This window comes from Dromaius novaehollandiae, chromosome Z (genome assembly GCF_036370855.1).
Source record: "Dromaius novaehollandiae isolate bDroNov1 chromosome Z, bDroNov1.hap1, whole genome shotgun sequence".
Taxonomy (NCBI): Eukaryota; Metazoa; Chordata; class Aves; order Casuariiformes; family Dromaiidae; genus Dromaius; species Dromaius novaehollandiae.
This window is the reverse complement of record NC_088132.1, coordinates 74416636-74433603: the sequence shown is the minus strand read 5'-3', so window position 1 is coordinate 74433603 and position 16968 is coordinate 74416636. Positions and strand designations below refer to the sequence as shown.

The 16968-nt window shown below is 50.6% G+C and overlaps 1 protein-coding gene across 2 annotated transcripts in view; it reads left to right on the top strand.

Moving 5' to 3' along the window:
• Window positions 1-639: 639 nt before the first annotated feature.
• The window catches only part of LOC135324848 (ciliary neurotrophic factor receptor subunit alpha), a 347194-nt gene continuing 330865 nt past the window's right edge, over window positions 640-16968 (top strand). The window contains exon 1 of one of the 2 annotated variants that reach the window (XM_064501838.1): window positions 640-750. The gene's annotated coding sequence lies outside the window, so the exon portion shown is untranslated. The remainder of the gene's footprint in view (window positions 751-16968) is intronic. The other variant, XM_064501837.1, reaches the window with a different exon arrangement.

Genomic DNA, 16968 nt, shown 5'->3' with positions numbered 1-16968 from the left:
TGTTTGTCTAATGCAAAAAGCATATTTGTTGCTCAAGGTGAAGGCACTGATGGTTACAGTAATGCCTCAAGCTCCGCTGTGCCTGGCTGCCTGTCGGATGCAGCGCAAAGTGTCCCCAGTTCAGTCCTCAGTGTCTGTGCTGCAAAGCTGTATATGCACACTTTCCTCCTCGTGCTCCTGGGTCCAGCAGGGTTGGCCTCTCTGTGTGTGATTTAATGTGTGTGAGGCTTTGCAGGATTAAGGCTTAGTGCTAGACCTTGTGCGCAAACACCTTGGTGCTGCGTTGACTTCTTGCCCTTACTACGCTGTTTTGGCTAGGGAGTGGTGGTGTTGTCTGCCTTTAAAGAAGGTCAGAGATGTCCTAAGCTGCTTTTTTTGTTTTGTTTTTTCCTCCCCCCTCTCTCCTTTTGTGTTTCTAAATCAAAATAATTAAGTGAATATGTGCTTTGGGGCTGGACTGTGATACTCATGCAGGGAGAGCTTTTCATGCAGACTAGCTGCGCATTGATACTAGTTACCCCTAGCTGTCAGGGCTGGAAAACAGAGATGACTCCCCTCCTTCAGTTTTTTTTAAAAACGAAGCAAATGCAGAGCATCACCTGATAACCTGACAGGCTGTTTCTTCTTTTTTCTTTAAAGAAAATTGCAGTTCTGAGCAGCAAGGGTCAGTGGCTCACAAGCAGCAAGGAGAACCCCACAGAGTTTGATGAGAAATTGGGGACACCCCAAGGACTCTGGACTGGTGAAGAGGTAAGAGGTAGTTTAAAATACTTATTTGTTCTTGATATGTGTGCTGTGTGCATCAGAGCTGAGAGCCCAAGCAGGTAGAATGTGCGTGCTGCAGGGTCCTTGAGCTCGCTGTGGTCAGCTTGGCCTCAGTTCCCCAGAGCTGCCTGGCTGTGGTGGTGCTGCAGTGAATGCATCTTTTGGCTGGGACAGGGTTTATTTAATCAAAAGTGCAGCACCACATGCATGCGGCAAGACACTGCTCCTTGCTTTGGTGTCTCAGCTCCCCCAAGGAGGATGCGGACTGTCCGGTGTGTGACCTTATCCCATTGGGAAGTGACTGCTGTGGTTGGGGGAGTGCTGCACTTCTGGGACTTGCTGTGTCCGTGCTTTGTGTGGGGCTGTGATGACGCAGCATTGCCTCTGGAGGTGTTTGGGGTCCTCCTCTCCAGGACGTGGGGACCCTGCTGCAGGTGCTGGTGAGCAGGGCTGCCCTGTCTGGGGATGCTGGCGGCCACAACCTTGCTGGGGTCTGGGGCAGCTGATGCTCTGTGGTGCTGTGCTTGGAAAATAAAAATGATGAATTTAAATTTAACAAGTCCCTAAATGCTAGATGAGGATGTCTGAAATGGAAATTATTGCTGTTTGCCTAGCGTAGCCTCCCACTTAGCTAGAATTGCGTGGTTTTAATTGCATTGATCTTGGAAAAAGCAACAGTGTGAAGAGGGGAAACTGTTCACCAAAATGTCAGAAAGCATCATGAAATCCCAGCCTGTGCTGAGAGGGTCTCTTGCCTCCACAGCTCTGCTGTGCTCTCCCCCATTTGTGTTTCCCGGGGGTGTTTTGCAGCCCCATTCATCCTGGAATGGCCAAGTCTTCATTCTCTGAGGCACTGGCAAGGGCAGAAGTGGGGGCTGCTGAAGCTGCTCTGTGTTTATTCCAGTGCTGATGCCATGGGAGCTCGGCCCTGCATGTGCCAGCTGCCTTGGAGGCTCCCTGAGATCTTGAGCTGCTTCCTGCTGCCTCAGTTTCCCAGCTGCCCGGCTGGTTCCTCTCCCCTCTGTGGTGCGGACCAGCCTGCTGGTACGATTCCTCGCGCCTCTGCAAATAGAGCGGCTCTAGGAGGTTATGTCACTAATAATGCCAATTACCGTTACACGCTCGCTACAAGGTATGCTGGCAGTAATGGGATCTGGGGGGGATGAAATGAAAGCGATATAATATGCTGAGATAAATTAGCGTTGTAAAATTAGCCATGGGTCTAGCCAGGGAGCTGACAAATGTGTCGCAGCTTCGTTACAAGCTCGGAGCTCTGCTGAATTGGATTTAGTGGCCCAGAGCAAAGCAGACGTGAGCAAGGGGAAAAGAGTTTATTAGGGGTCTCCTTACACACATGCTAATGGTTAACGCTGCTTGTTTCTCTCCTTGCCTTTGCTGAATGATACATCCCCTGGCGCTTGCTTGTACACGGCAGCGGAGGAATAAAAGCCCAGCACAGCTTGCATGCTCTCAGAAAAGCCCGAGCCTGGCAGAGGGATGAGCAGCGAGACAGAGCAGCAGCTCCACATGCGTTTTGGACCCTCAAGAGGGCAGAAGGCTGGTCTCTGCCTCCCACCCTCAGTGGCTCAACTGACTTGCCTAAAGGCTGAGCTCCATTTGGGGCAGGAGGGTAGCACGAGCCGGGTTGGCCAAAAGGGGGATTTGCCCTTTATAAAGGGCGTGCAACCCCTTTTCAGTCCAAAGGCACCTGTTATCCTGCCCGTGGTGGGCGGTAGCAGGGAGAGGAGATGCTTTCTGTGCCATCGGAAATGGATGTGGCCAGTTCCCGCGGAATCCGCTTCCCGGGGGCTAATTAGACAGTGAGAGAGGGGCTCAGCCGGAGAGAGGCACGCGGTCCCTGCTGGTGAACGATGAATGGCCAGCAAGAGCCTTTTACAGATTAGTAAATGCAGGCTAATTGCATGCTTAATGGCTGGCATGTTATGCAGGATGTGAGGAGGGTCAGGCATGATTTAGGTCTGGCTTAATAAGGCATGGCATGTAGCTCATTTAAGGGAAAAGTGTGTAGGGGGGGAGAATTCTGACCATGCTAAGCCATGCTCTGTGTTGGGGCTTGGGAGGGAGCGAGAGTCAGCAGGCAGGGGGCTGGTGAAGGGTCTGCTGCAGGAGCAAGCGGAGTGTGAGGTGCAGCTGTGATGCTCTTGGGGGAGTACCAGCCCTGGGGCAAGCTGCCCTGGCACAGCTGAGGGAGCTGTGAGCTGGAGTGAAACAGAGGGGAGCCTCTAGTGCTGACTTTGCTTTTGGAAAATTAGTAATGTGGGACCCCCGCAGGGAACAGGGGGAAAATGAGGTAGCAGGTGGAGTGCTAGTAGCAGCATAAATAGAAATGCAACTTCTTGGGTTCTTGTGCAGCAATGATATATCTTGTTTCTATTGACTCTTTTTAAACCTCTCAAATATGTTGCAGATTGATCTACAGATCTGCAAAAAGCACCTATTTTTTTAAAGTCTAAAGCAATTTTCTGCCTGCTTCTTGTGGTTGGCTCTGAAGAAACACATGTTCTCTTGTCCTCTTTGAGCCTGGCGTGCTGCCATGGTAGTAGGAAGTTTAGCAATACTTGAGTTGGATCGATTAAAGACCATTATCTGTGCTGCCTGGGACTCAGCAGAGGGGGAAAAATGCTCCCCCCCAAATGCATCAAAACCCTACTATAAGGACACGTAGTTGAGATCTATTTATAGATGGACAGATATCTTACTAAAGCTCTGCTGCTGTCACTTGGTTATGCAATTTTTTTGCATGTTTAGCAGTTTGAGTCAGAAGGGGAATCAGTTTTACCTTCCAGATTAGGTGTGTTCACTCCAGATATAGCCCACAGCACTACTGCTTCTGGGTGTGTCTGTTGCTTGTGGGCTTTGTCCTTCCCCCAAAGTAGGGATCTATGTCAATAGGTGGGAAGAATGAAGTGGATGAGGGTCTTGTAGGTACTCGGGAAATCAGTGACCAAGATAAGGTCTGAACACTAATCTGTCATCCTGTTCTTGCATCTTCATAAACATAGATCTTCATAGGAGTGCTGGTGGGAAGGGACCTCAGAGGTCTCCAGAGCAGGACTATCACCACCACTATATTGAGTGAGTTTGGCTGTTTAGCTGAATATGGACACATTAAGGATGGATGTCCTCTGCCTCTTGGGGTATACCTGGCCATGGGATGTGCCAACCTCCTGGGGAACAGATTTTCCTACTGTACACCCTAAATCTCCCAAGTGGTAACCTGTGGCCATTGCCATATTGCTTCTTGTGAGAGCTGTTCTTTTAACTTCCCTTCAGATAGCTTTAGGCTGTGATTAGATCCCCCTTAGCCCCATCTTTGAACCAGAGAAACCCAGCACCCTCTGCCTCTCCTCACAGGACATGTACCTCAAGACCCTGACCATTTTGGTTGTGCTCGCATAGACCCTGTTCAGCTTGTCCACATCCTTCTTGAACTTGGTGCCTGTAGGTGGACATGGTAGCCTCGTTAGCTGGTATTTGTTAGCCATGCTGGTATTTGTTAGCCATGCTTCTAAGCAGGATGTGGTTCGCTTTATTTGTAGTGGGAGATCACTGCTGTTTCCTGGTCAATGCCCACAGTAGCTCCCAGGTCCTTTCCAGCTGTGCTGCTGCTCTGTGATCAGCTCCCAGCCTAGACCAGTGCCTGGGGTTATTCCACAGCAGTGCTGAACTTGCACTCATGTTGGCACAGTCCCAAAATTTCCCAAGGTGTTGCTGAATTGAAAGGGCTACAAAGGGCCCAGCCCAAAATCTTTGGGCTTCCCTTATGGATTGATATGGGTGAAGATCTGAGTCTCATCTGTTGCACCAGATCTGGGGGAGAAAGTTCTGTATTTATGCCTTTGCTGATGTTTTCAGTGTTGTGATAATATCCAGTGCAGCATGCCTTGTAGTCATGCCTCCCTACCCATCCAGGCATTTGAATAAGCACCAGCCATGGAAACTGCTGTTTTGGAGCTGTCTGGCATCCAGGTCAGCACAGGTCTTGCAGCGTATTTTAACGCATATCTCCTGTGAGTGTGTGGGTTTTAAGGGGAAGGTGGAAGGGACACAATGAAATGAGTTAACAATGGTTCTTGGGTAAAGGAATGCTCATGATCGTTTGGTAAAGTTCTTGATGTCTTTCCTTATGTTGCTCTGTCCTGAGAGTCATGAAACTGGGGATGGGAGGAGGGCAGAAGGGGAGGAGTTGCTTCATTCTGCCTAGCTTTGAGTGTCATTGCTAAAGAAGAATCTCCCTTGGTTATGACCCTGGGATGTTGTGTCCTGATGTGGCATTGCAGACGCAGTTATATACAACAGATTCACAAAACTATCCAGCTTGGAAGGAACTAGAGGACTTTTGGAGGTCCTATAGTTCACAGCCAAGCTCTGAACAGGAGGCTGAGGTCAGATGTGGTCTCTCAGGGCTCTGTCTGGTCTGATCTTGAAAGCCTTTAAGGAGGGAGACAACATGACCTCTCTGGGCCCCTGTTCCAGTGTTTGAGTGCCCTTGTGAGCAGGAAGTTGCTTTGTATGTGCAGTGGGAACCTCTCCTGTTTAAACTTGTTCCTGCTGAGAGGAGCCTGGCTCAGTCTGCTCAGTAGTCCTCCCCTCAACTATCTTGGTGGCCTCTGCTCAACTTGCTCTAGTTAATAAATGTCTGTCTTAAGAACCCCAAAATTGGAGCAGGGTCTAGATGTGGTCTAATGAGTGCCAAGTAAAGAGGGATGATCACTTCCCTTAGCAGCTGTGCTGTTAATGCAGCCCAAGATGCCTTTGGGCCCCCTCTGCTGCCAGGAGATGCTGCTGGCTCTGGTCCAGCTTGCTGTCTGCCAGCACCCACATTGGCATGTGGTGGGTGCCCATGTGTTCTAGCCTTATCATGCCCTGGCAGTGCGTGGATTATTTTGGGTTTGTATGTGTGGTTTTTTTTGGTTTTGTTTTCTTTTAAACATGTGTCCTCTGGATCATTTACACAATGGTTGCATGGCTGCTTCTCCTGGGCTGAGGCTGCCAGCCATTCCTGAGCCTGTGGGAAGGGGAGACTTCTCTGCATGGTGCCTATCATGTGTTCACTGGCATCATTTCTGCAGAACGCCCCAAGCATCCTTTGCTTTCTGCCCAGTTTCAGTTCGCCTCCAGGGAGCTGCCTGCTGTTGCCCATATATTCCTTTGACGAGTGGACGAGGCAGGAAGCAAATACCTTTGTTGCAAAGCCACATATGGGCTTTCAACTGGCAATGACGCTTCCCCAAGCTATCTGTCTAGTGAATGTGCTTGTTTATATTCATAGGCATGTTAGTTAGCTGCTCAGGTGGGCCATGGATTTCAAGAAAGATGTCAATGTCAGGACAGGGCTGTAATGCAAAGCTTTTCAATGAATTGGTATGATGGGTAGTGGATGAGACCCTAGCATGCCAAGGAAGCTCTGTGTGCAAGGAGCTGCCTTCTGGGGCTGGCACAGGAGCCAGAGTCCCTGGAGAGAGGCACAGGAGTGGTGGAGGGTGGTGACTACTTAGGGCTGGCCTGGGATCAGTGGTGGCTCTGAGCTGCTGGCTGTGCCAGCCTAACCAGAGCAGCATCTGGCATGGCCCCACCAAATCTGGTGGGCAGTTGTCCCTGCCCCATGGGTGCCAGAGAGGTAACGGGGTGTTATCAGTGTGGGTGGCTTGGAAACGGCTGGGGAAATGTCTGGGCTGAGATCCTTGGGGAGAAGGTGAGTGTTTTTCTACTCCAGAGCTGCAATGTGACTGGGATGATCATTTGGGAAATGAGGGCTCTCTAATGGAGGCGAGCAGTGTTTTCCAATTAAAAGAAATAAGTGCTGCGAGAGGGGCAGTGTGGGTCCCCTTGCATGGGCATCCCTCTTGTGATGAGAGCAGTGAGAGGGAAAGTGGGAAGGGCAGCAGCAAGGCTGTTTATCAGGAAGGGAGACTGCAGTGTTGGCACATCTTGGCAGCTTCTTTATTTTATTATTTTTCCCTTTAGGATGAGTGTCCTTTTCTAATTGCCAAATGGCTGTAGGAAACCTCCACTGAGGCCCTGCTACTCCAATGCAATTTACAGCACATGCCTGCCACTCGGCATCTGTTACAGTCCCTAACAAGGATGGTTCGATGCTGCTCTTCAGTGAGATCACATATTACTCACTCTTCTCTCTTCCCCTTGCCCTAAATTGTTGCACTTGCATTAAAAAGAGGGCTATGCACGTGGGGACTGCACAATTTATGGATTAGAGATTTATGTGCTGCTGGGATGCTGTATTTTTTCCCCACGGTGACACTTTATTGCCACAAATTACCAAACAGGCAAGGTTATGCAAGTGACAGCGGGCAGAGCTGTAAAGGACAGGAACAAATGGCAGCAGGAAAAGTACCCAAAGGAGAGGGGGAGGTCGGACAGGAGGCAGAAATAAAGCAAGGAGCGGGGTGGGCTGTGCATCAAACCGGCTTGCATCGCTCCGAGCTGCATGGGTGAAGCCTGGGAAATCGGTGGGAGCTGCGCTGATCTCCACTGCATGCGTGCCCGTGTTTCCAGCATGGTCGGGGAGCAGCCACACAGCAAAAGCAAGGCGGCCAGTGGTCTGGCCCGCGTCTGCCTTTAGGTGCTCTAAACATTAGGTTTTCCTCCAGACTTCCTTGCGTGCCTCTGCAGGTTGAGTTTTTCTGGTGGAAATAGATTGTTTTTTCATTGCTGAGGACTCTTTCCCTTGGGGTGTTGCGGCAGTATCAGCAGGGAGAAGCCCTCTGTCAAGGAAAGAAGACGCAGGGGCAAGTGGGCTCCTTAAAGTGAGATTGCATTTTCCGTCTCGGTGCCCTTCATCCCTAGCTGCTGCTTAGACTGCAGTAAGGGCGCCTCAGGGTCCCTGCGCTTGGCTCAGTGCAAGCAAATAGCAAAGACCTCAAGCGACCCGTATCATATAGAACAAACTGACCCAGCCTCCACTGAGATGGGAACCAAACCTTGAGCAGACAGGGTTGAAGGATGTTTGTTTTGACAAACCTCTCTTCTGCCCAAGGCTGGTTATCGCAGATGAAGCATCAGCAGTGCTGAAGTCGTAGCCCCTCTGGGCAAATCTCAGGAGCACCAGCACTCCTGGGAGAAAGTTTTGCAGCCTGTTTTCTCAGTCGGGTTTTTAGTGCTCTGCCTATGTGCTAGAGGGCCAGCTGTGCTGTCTCCTGGCTGCGTGTGGACAGTGGGCTTCGGTGTGATTTGGAGGTACAAGGCTAGTAGCGTTGATTTTTTTTTCCTATGCAGTTGATGGAGGGAAGGAGGTGCAGTGGGGGGAGGCATTCAAAGTGCTAACAGGAGATGCTCTGCCTTGCAAATAGTTGCTGTATTTGCACATGTTATGGCAGGGAGTGGAGGGGGAAAATACCCAGATTTGTCATTTATAGTGGGACAGGGTGGTCACTTTTGCCTATCTATATTGATACTTTAATGTGCCGTTTGGTGGGTCTGGGGGGAAAGCAGGGGGACGAGCACCGGGCTTTGGCTGGGCAGGCATCTGTTTTGCGGCTGAGCGTCTGCGGCAGTCCTCCTGCGGCATACTTTGGCTTCAGTTGAGCGGCTCCGTCGGCGCCCACTAGCCCCAGTTAGATCAGCTTAACTTCAAACGAATGCAAAAGCTGAAAGGCTGGAGATGGGTGAGGTATTGGGGATGCCACTCAAAGCTGTCGGAAAGCTGTCACTCCATTGTTCTGGCAACAAAACGCTACAGGAGGAGCAGAGAAATGCAGGGGCTCCAGAGCCCCAGACAAAACTGCATTTAACTATCAGGAAAATGTACTACAGCCTTGGGGCTTGCTACACCAGCCTGACAGAGAGCAAGCAGTTGTGTGCTGGCCTTGCAGATGGGGCCAGGGTAGCAGAGAGAGACAGGGCAGGGACAGGCTCATGGTGCCCTTGCACCTTGTCGGAAGGCAGTTTTGCTTGTGTATTCCTGTGCTAGTGAAAGATAATTTCCTCTGAATCTCAATGCCCTAAGTCAGGTATTTAATCTTGCTTGAAGGGAGCATCTCTAACATGCGCAGGCCGTCATAAACAATAGTAAGCAATCGATAGGCTAAATCCTGAGGTCTCTTAGACTTTGGTGGAGTAAAGGTTGACAAAGTGCTGAGTAGTTGCCTGAGACTTCGGCCCTGTGCTGAGGTCGGGAGGAGTGATTGACTGATTTATTGATGATGCATTTCGCTATGAATCTGGTCGGTCTGTTACTCAAGAGTAGTCATTTGGGTATAAATCCTGCCTGGGCTGCTGTGAGGAGATAGTTTCTCATAAAGCAGAGATGAGGTAAAATTTTCAGATGAATGGCTTGTCTGGTCTAAAAAAAAGTTCTGGATCGATGGGAATAACTTGCATTTTTTTGTTGTGTTTTGGCAAATAGCTTCAGCCGAGCAAAGTGAAAATCCACTTGTGGAAAAGATCAAGTGCTTGCTTTTGACATGATGTTTAGCTCATTTCAAGCCAGTGTTAGATTTTCTTCCCAAATCAAAGAAAGCCAGATGAGTTTCGGAGCATCGCTCTGTGAGCCCTTCTTGCCCTCCGCGTCTGGCTTCTGCAACGAAGCAGAGAAACGTGGCGCTGCTTAAACGCTGAGCTGGCTCTGGGTGAACTCTTATTTTTTATTTTTAGTTCGCCCGGTGGTATGAAGGCTCAGCCGCTTGCTGAGTTTTGTTCGGCGCCATTCAGCTGGGGGCTGGGCTGTGTAACGCTGAGAGGGGGCAGCTCTTGTGCTGTTGGGTTCACTTGCTGGCCAGTCTGGCTGTCTCCAGACAAGGCTTCTGCCTCGCTGGACCCCCAAAACACTTGCAAGGAGCTTAATAGTCAAAGACATCATCTCCCCTGTGCGAGTGTAGGAAGCATTAGGTGTTTTTTGCAATTAACGAGCAGGGAAGCCTTTTGGACGTGCCCCCCTGAGTAACCTTACCCTGAAACCCCAGCAGCTGGGCACAGCTGCACCCACGTTCTTGAATCATGGTCTCTTTTCCTCTTGCAAGCTGAACAACTTCTTACTAACTTGGGAGGGGGGGAAGACTACCTTCCCTATCACCTCCATGGCTAAGGATTTTTTCCCCCTCCCCATTGATGTTGATTCCTCTCTTTGCTTTGCTGTATGGCTGCTGCTCGCTTTCTCTGCCCCAGCTCCCGGAGGCCGTGTTTGCTGTTCCAGCGCTTGGATACGCCGGCGGTAGGTGCCATAGGAAATCGCTCAGACAGATTTGTGTGTATGTGTATGCCTCTAAGTATTTCCCATTAATTAACGGGCACTGGAGTCTGTCGTCTGTAACGAGCGCTCACTGGCAGGTGATAAATCTCTTGGATGACGAGATGGCAGCGAAAGCTGGGTGAGCTGCTACTGTTGGGGCTGGATTTGGGGGGGGCGGAGGGAGGTGTCCATCAATACCCTGGATGAGAAGAGGTGTGGAGAAAAGCTGAACGGCTGAGCGAAAGATCCCGGAGGTATCCTGCCCGCTCGTGGCAGAGGAGCTGTCACTGCATGCTATGACAGGCTAAAAGGCAGGAATCCTGACATGTACCCAGCGATTACGAAGCAAACGCCAGCCTGCTTCTGAGCAGCCCTTCGCTATGGGGAGACTTGGGATCTGGCTTGCGCTCCCTGCCTGCGGAAATGCTGCCTGGAGCCTGGGCTGTTTAATGGAGACCTTGCTGAGGGAGAGCTGTGCTGGCACCAAATTGTGGCCTCCAGGGTAGCAGGAGCAGGCTGAGAGGTAATGCTGGTGGCACTACAGGGAAGGCAAACGCTTCCGACTGTCTCGCCCAGGTTGGGGGAGAGCTTCCTCGCCCCAACTCTGATGTGGCTCATTTGCCTATGAGACAAGGGAGCTGCGTGTTTCGGGAATGTGGTTTCCTCTCTTCTGAGTCTTGCTCCGTCCCCAGTGGGGTTCATCCCTACTGCTGCTTAAGGGAGGAGAAATTTGTACTACACCATGCAAATTATGTGCTATCAATTCATCTTGATTTGGGCTGGCGTGCTGAAGCTGAGATTTGATTGCAAGTTGTACTCCACAGTACTTGAGCAGTGGGAGCAGAGGTCCTGCTTGGAGCTCTTGGGAAGGACAGCACAGGTGCTGGGTGCCCTGCAAGCACCCTGTGGGATTGTTCTTGTTCCTGGGACCTGTGGCCGTTTTCACAATGCAGGGGGAGTAATCTGTGTTTGCCGGGGAGAACTGAATTATCTGCTTCCAAGGGGGGAAAATAATGATAATAAAAGTGCCTTCTACCAGGTCATGAGCCATTACCTCTAGGGGCCCTTCATCAGCTGATGAATTCTACTTAATAAAATAAATACTGAGAGAAAATGTAATTGGATTTCATTTATTACCCAGTTCCGCCTAGCAGCCCCAGATTATACAAAAGCAATTAGAGAAAGCTCTCCATTAATAGCTATCTTCAAGCTGCCCAATGGGCTCATTCCATCAAACCTTCTGGCTTGTGTAATTTCCTTTCTTGGAGCCTGCTCCTGGCTGGGGGAGGGATCCAGGGCGCACAGCACCAGTGCCAGTGGCCTGTAAACAAAAGCAGCCCTGTCTTGCAGGCTCACGGAGGCAGCATCTTCCTGAGAGTTCCCTTCAGCTGAAGGCTCTCCTGATTTGGAGAGAAAAGCCAGAGCCACCTGGGCAGCTCTGCGCCAGCCTGTGTCTTCGCAATGCTTTCTCGGGGCTGGGAGGCTCCCTTGTCCTCTCGGACAAAGCACCGACTTCTCCTTTGCTCCTTGGGCACCACTTTAGAGATCCTGGTTCAGCCATGGGACAAATCTGTCTGTCTTGGCCGGCAATGGGTATGCAAAGCCCTGCAGGGGAACAAGGAGTACTCCTGCCCCTTGAGATGCAGCTCCTGTCTCTGGGGCTGGTCTCTCCCCTGATGCCAGTGATTCATACAGCAGCACCCATCTCTTCTGTAGAAGAGAGTGATTTTTCCCTCCTTGCTTTTCTCTGGGAATGCAACCAGGGAAGTGCTGAGCAGCAACTGGGGGCTGGGGGCAGCTTCCTAAGCTAAGGCAGGGAGAACGGCTCATAGCATCTCTCTGAAAGTCCTCTTGGCAGTGCTGGGAAGTATCTGTTTGAGGCCTGTCATGCTGCAAGGACAGATGTCTGGCACTTGTGTTGCTGTTGTCGCTGAGGACAATGTGCAGGTTAATCTGCAGTAGAGGCTCATCCTGGTGTCTCGGCTCCTAATCCATGTTTACAAGGATGGGTGAGAAAAGGCAATTATCATGGAAATGGCTTGCATGGGAGAGATGCTGACAGATCTGGGTGCACAGTAATTGAGCCTGGTACAGCCCAGGGTGGGCCTGGAAGGGGCTGTGGTGGGTGTGTGTGTGTGCACATGGACTAGATCAGGTTTGGCAGAGTAGTTGTCTTTGTAAGCTTAGGGCAATGAGGATGGTCCAAGACCAGAATCAACAGAGATGTCTCTTCTTTTTGAGGGCAAAGAGGGGTCAAGGGCTTTGCTTGGGCTGCTGATTTTTCTTTGCATTGTTTCTGACTTGTGTGGTGTCCACCAAGCCAGGCTCTGCCCCTTCCCAGGAAAGCAAAAGGCCACTTTTTCTCCTTTCCTGTGTCCCCTCTTTTAGAACAGTGCATCTCCAACCTGGAGAGAGGCTGCTCTAGCTGTGCTGACTTGCTTTGGGTCCTTCATTTTTGGGAGGGGTCCCCAGAGGCTCTCTTGACAGGGCCAGCACTGGACCCTGAGTGGAGAGAAGAGATTTTGAATCCAGTTGCCTTGTGGGGCAGAGACAGGAGGAGAGGCCTTGTGGTTGGGGGCCACAGGAGGCACTGGGCTCTTGCCCCCGTGGGCAACATTGCCTTTGCATCCTGCTTGTCCTTGCCTCAGGAGAAGTGAGTGCTGTTTTTTCCATTCAGATGATGTTTTGATCAAATCTGAGTGGCTTGGCAGGGCTGCTGCCAGCTCCCATCTGCGCATGGGTACCTGCACTTGGTTCTGGCATCCTTGATCTTCCCTCTCTAGTGGATGATGTCTCTGCCTTGCTGCGTGTTACTGCCACCTCTCTTTTGCATTTCCTGGCTCACCTTTTCTTCTCCTTGCTTTTGTGCTCTCTGACCTCTGCACCCTGGAGCAGGGTGCAGAGGAGGGAGCATTGTGCAGAGCAGAGTACAGATGCTGTGTGGGATGCTCCTGGCCACAGAAGAGCCCATGTTTAGATTCAGACAAGAAATGACATAAGGGGTAATGCAACCGGAAAAGCATGGGCATATGGAGAGGAGTGGCAAGAGCACGTGGGTGAGGCATGTCAGTGTGAGGCTAGCGCCTGTGACCCTGCTCCTTTGGTGGCAATGGGGCCGAGGGAAAGACCAGTCACCAAGAGGAGACCTGCCCGAAGTGTTTTGTTTTCTGGAGGCAGATCTGTTCACATTGGGTGGCTGAGCAGAGATGTGAAAAGGGCTTTCTGAGGGGAAGCGAGCAGGGGAAGGCAATGTGTTGAAGGATCTAGAAGGGACAGAGATGCTCTTATTGATGCTCACCTGGGAAGTGCCATGAAAATACAAGCTGTCCCTTCATGCTGGGTACTCAGGAGAGAAGTGAAGGGGATGTTTGTGAGAACCCAAGAGGGGATGGGGTTGAGGCTGATGTAACTGGGGGGGGTGGGGGTGGGGAATTTGTCTTGGCTGCTGAGATGGAAGGTGGTATGGGGCTATCTTGCTTGGAGAAGGAAAAGGTGGAGCTCAAAATGGTGAAATGCAGATGCTGCTGGTCTGAGAAGTGGGCTGATATGGGAAATAAGGTGGGGACTTTGTTAGCAACTGTAAGTAAAGGAGGTGGAAAAATCAAATGTGAGGTGTTGGTCTGGAGACCCATGGGAGGACGTGCTGGACACATCTCTCAGCTCCCTCTTTACCTTGCTGCCACTTGACTACTTTTCTTCTCCCAGTAAAGTTGTTCCTAAAGTAGCAGTTTGCTTAAATTGTGGCAAGTCTTCTCTGAGTGCTCCTAACCCAGCACTATCCGGAGAGCTGGATGCAGACCCCTCCCTGAGGATGCGCCCTCAATCTTTCCAAAAGCAACAGCTTATCTTTGGCCTGACAGCATGGAGAGTGCATGGGGTAAAGCCATGGTTCAGCTCTGAGACAGCAGGGCAAGCTATGAAAGACATAAATCCATCCTCCAGGGAAGAAAGACGACCTTCTCAAAATTGTTTTTTCAAGCCAGACAAACACAGCGACCACATGAAACCTGGCTTTCTCATTTCACTGTTTATTTTTCACAGAGGGTTTTTATTTATACCCCTTTAACATCTGTGCCATTAAAGCAGCCTTATTAGGATACTGCCCTTCACCAAGGAAATCTGCTCTTGAAAAAGAGCATTAAAGATTCAACAAATAGCTGAGAATTGGGATTGATCCTAACCTCCCATAAATGGGAGTACCTTCCCCCATTAATCAGCCTTGGTTTTCACTTACAGGATGATGGCCTCAGTGCTACACTTCTTCAGGACTAAAAGCATGTTAAATATTTATCACAGCTGAGTATTCACTTCCCCTTCTATTGCCAGCCGAGAGCCACTGCCTAAGCCTGTGTCTGCTTGACAGGTTGCGTAGGGAGGTGGCATGCCATTAGGAAAGCTCTTGTGCCAGTGCGCCCCAGTCATCTGCTGTGCTAAGCAGGGAGAGATGGTGGCATCTCTCATCTCAAAGCATGGTCAGCATGGGCCTCTGTTATAAAGTCTTTCTGAGTGCATTTACGCTACTGAATTAAACATGCTCAGGTTTGCTCTCTGGCAGAGGCTGGTGGTGTAGAGCGGTCAGCATCCACGTTCTTCTGTGCTTCCTTTAGCCTCCAAAGTAGGATAATTGCAACTAAACTGCCTTTTGGGGGCTGACCTTGGTCTGTGCTATCAGCTTTCCCATGCCCGGGCATTGCCCCGCACCAGGGACTGCGCTAACAGTTCGAAGTATGGATGTTTGTATTACAGCGCCTGGAAACGTTCCCTAGCGCGGCTTTGCTTACGGCTGTATGTACGACGCTGGTGTCATCTTCCTGCTCTGAAAGGCCGCGGACAACACTGCATTTCGCTGGCTTTTGTGGAAGAAGCTTTCATTGCCTTGCAAAGCTCAAAGCGACAGCAGGGTTTGTAGTGGTCCAGTTGTTCTGACCATATGGAAGTATGCCCTTGATAATTGTGCCAGGTGTGCCGTAGCATTTTGAAGAACGGCTATGTGAAGAGCATCTCTGAAAGTGCTGGTATTTTCCTTTGCTCTCTGGGCTTGACTGTGTGCATCCCTCAAAAGGCAGGTCTGACTCCAAGAGTCCCTCAAGTGGCTCTGAGGCTGAAAACCTCTCAATTTAGAAAAGGCATGTGCTACTTGACACTGGTGCCCTCGAGCACCCTTGTGAGCAAGCCCTGAGGCCTCCCTAGCTAGAGTCATGATGTCGCTGTGCTCAGTCTAGCTGGAAAGGAAGAGCTCCCCACAATGGGAGGGAGTTTTGCTTTTATGCCAGGCTGTGGCCAGCTCCGAGCAGGCTCAGATGGGCCAACTCCAGCAGCTGAAATAGAGTTGTTGTTGCTGGGTTGGTGCTTTTCCTTAATGCATTGCCATGATGCATCTCCTCTTCCTTCAGCTCTCCCACCCCCAGTTTTGAGTAACTGATGCGCACAACCTTGTTATAACCATTTACACATACAGACGTGCAATGTGTTTCATTATCCATGTATCAAACTCGTTTTGTTGCTGTCACGCACCAGGAAAGTTAAACACGTCTGATCAAAGGCATGTAAACACAGCTTCAAAACAAATGCCCTCGAGTCCTGCCAAAAGCACAGAGCTGCCTGTGAGCAAACCCTTTGCAAAGTCCCATCTTGTATTCCTGCACGTGGCTCTTGCTCTCTGCTTCAAGTGGGGCTGCAAGGCTGTGTAATTTCAAAGAATGGGGAGTGCGCGGTGCCTTGTGGGCTTGCCAAGGAGAGCAATTGCCCTTCTCCTGGTGGTGCAGGAGCCACTGGCTTTCCCCAAAGTGAGTCTGGCCCCGGCTGAGGGCTGGTGCTGTGAGGGACACCTGGGGAGGAGGAGTGCAGAGCGTCCACCATGGGGTGGGAGAGCAAAAGCTGTTGCACTTCTGCGCGTGCCTGAGTGAGATGGCAAAGCTCAACAGCGTTTTGGGCTTCTCCACCAGACTGAGGGAGAGAAAATACAATGCCAGCTGGCTGGATACTTCAGTGAACAAAGGTGCTGCGTTCACATCGCTGCAGAGGAACGCTGGATGTGCTTTTTTTCAGGTATCTTGCGTGGCTTTGGCTGAAAGCATGGGGTGGAGGTGGCACGCTGGCTTGATCTTCATGCTGCAGGGCCTTTGGCAGATGTCTGCTCAGTCTTACAGTGGCTGCTTGCAATCCCAAGGGATTGCTCTGCGCTTGGGGATTGGCCAAAAGTGGAAGGATTTGGCCATGTGTGAGTGGGGTGAGAGAGGCTGTGTGGAGGGACCAGCGATGGTCCCAGACCCGGAGCTGCTTCTGCTCTGCTGAGTTTCCACTCCCTGAGCTGGCAGAGAAGGGTTAATTTTCAGGTTTGTACTCCTGGCTCAGTGTCCCTGATATCATAAGATCTTTCTGGAAATTGTGAAATTGCTAAAAGGTGGGGGGAAAGGGGGGTTGTGTGATATCAGCTTTTATGGTTGTGGACGTGTCAAGTTTTTTTTACTGGCTGCCTCTGTAAGAGCTAGATATGTGCCTTAAATGGGGATGGAAATTCTTGGATTTTCATGCACTCCAAAGGCAGGTACTTTCAGAAAACATTAGGTCCCTTGAAATTTGCCAAAAAACTCTTCACTGCTTGGCTATAGGCACAAATAGAGAATAGTTTGGGATTTTGTGAGCTTGTGAACTGACCCAGACTCTGAAAACAAGTTGCCCAGGGTCTCTGCCAAATGCCTTTGAATAATGGACATGTCAGAAGCAGATAGGGTTGCAAATGGTGGGTTATTAGTGACCGCTGTGCGTGCCAAACAGCGCTCTGTGTGCGTGCATGCAGCGGTGAGCAGCAGTGTCTGGTCCCAGAGGAGAGCGTTACTTTCCCCCCCTCTTGTTGGATAAAACAGCTAGGTGGCCAAGTTGCTGCATGTAAAACAATCAAATGCATCTCCTTCAAAGCACCTAATTGCGCTAACGGGGAAGATAAAGTGCAATCATCTTCTGAGTTGCTGCTGGACAATCCTGGGCTGGCTGCG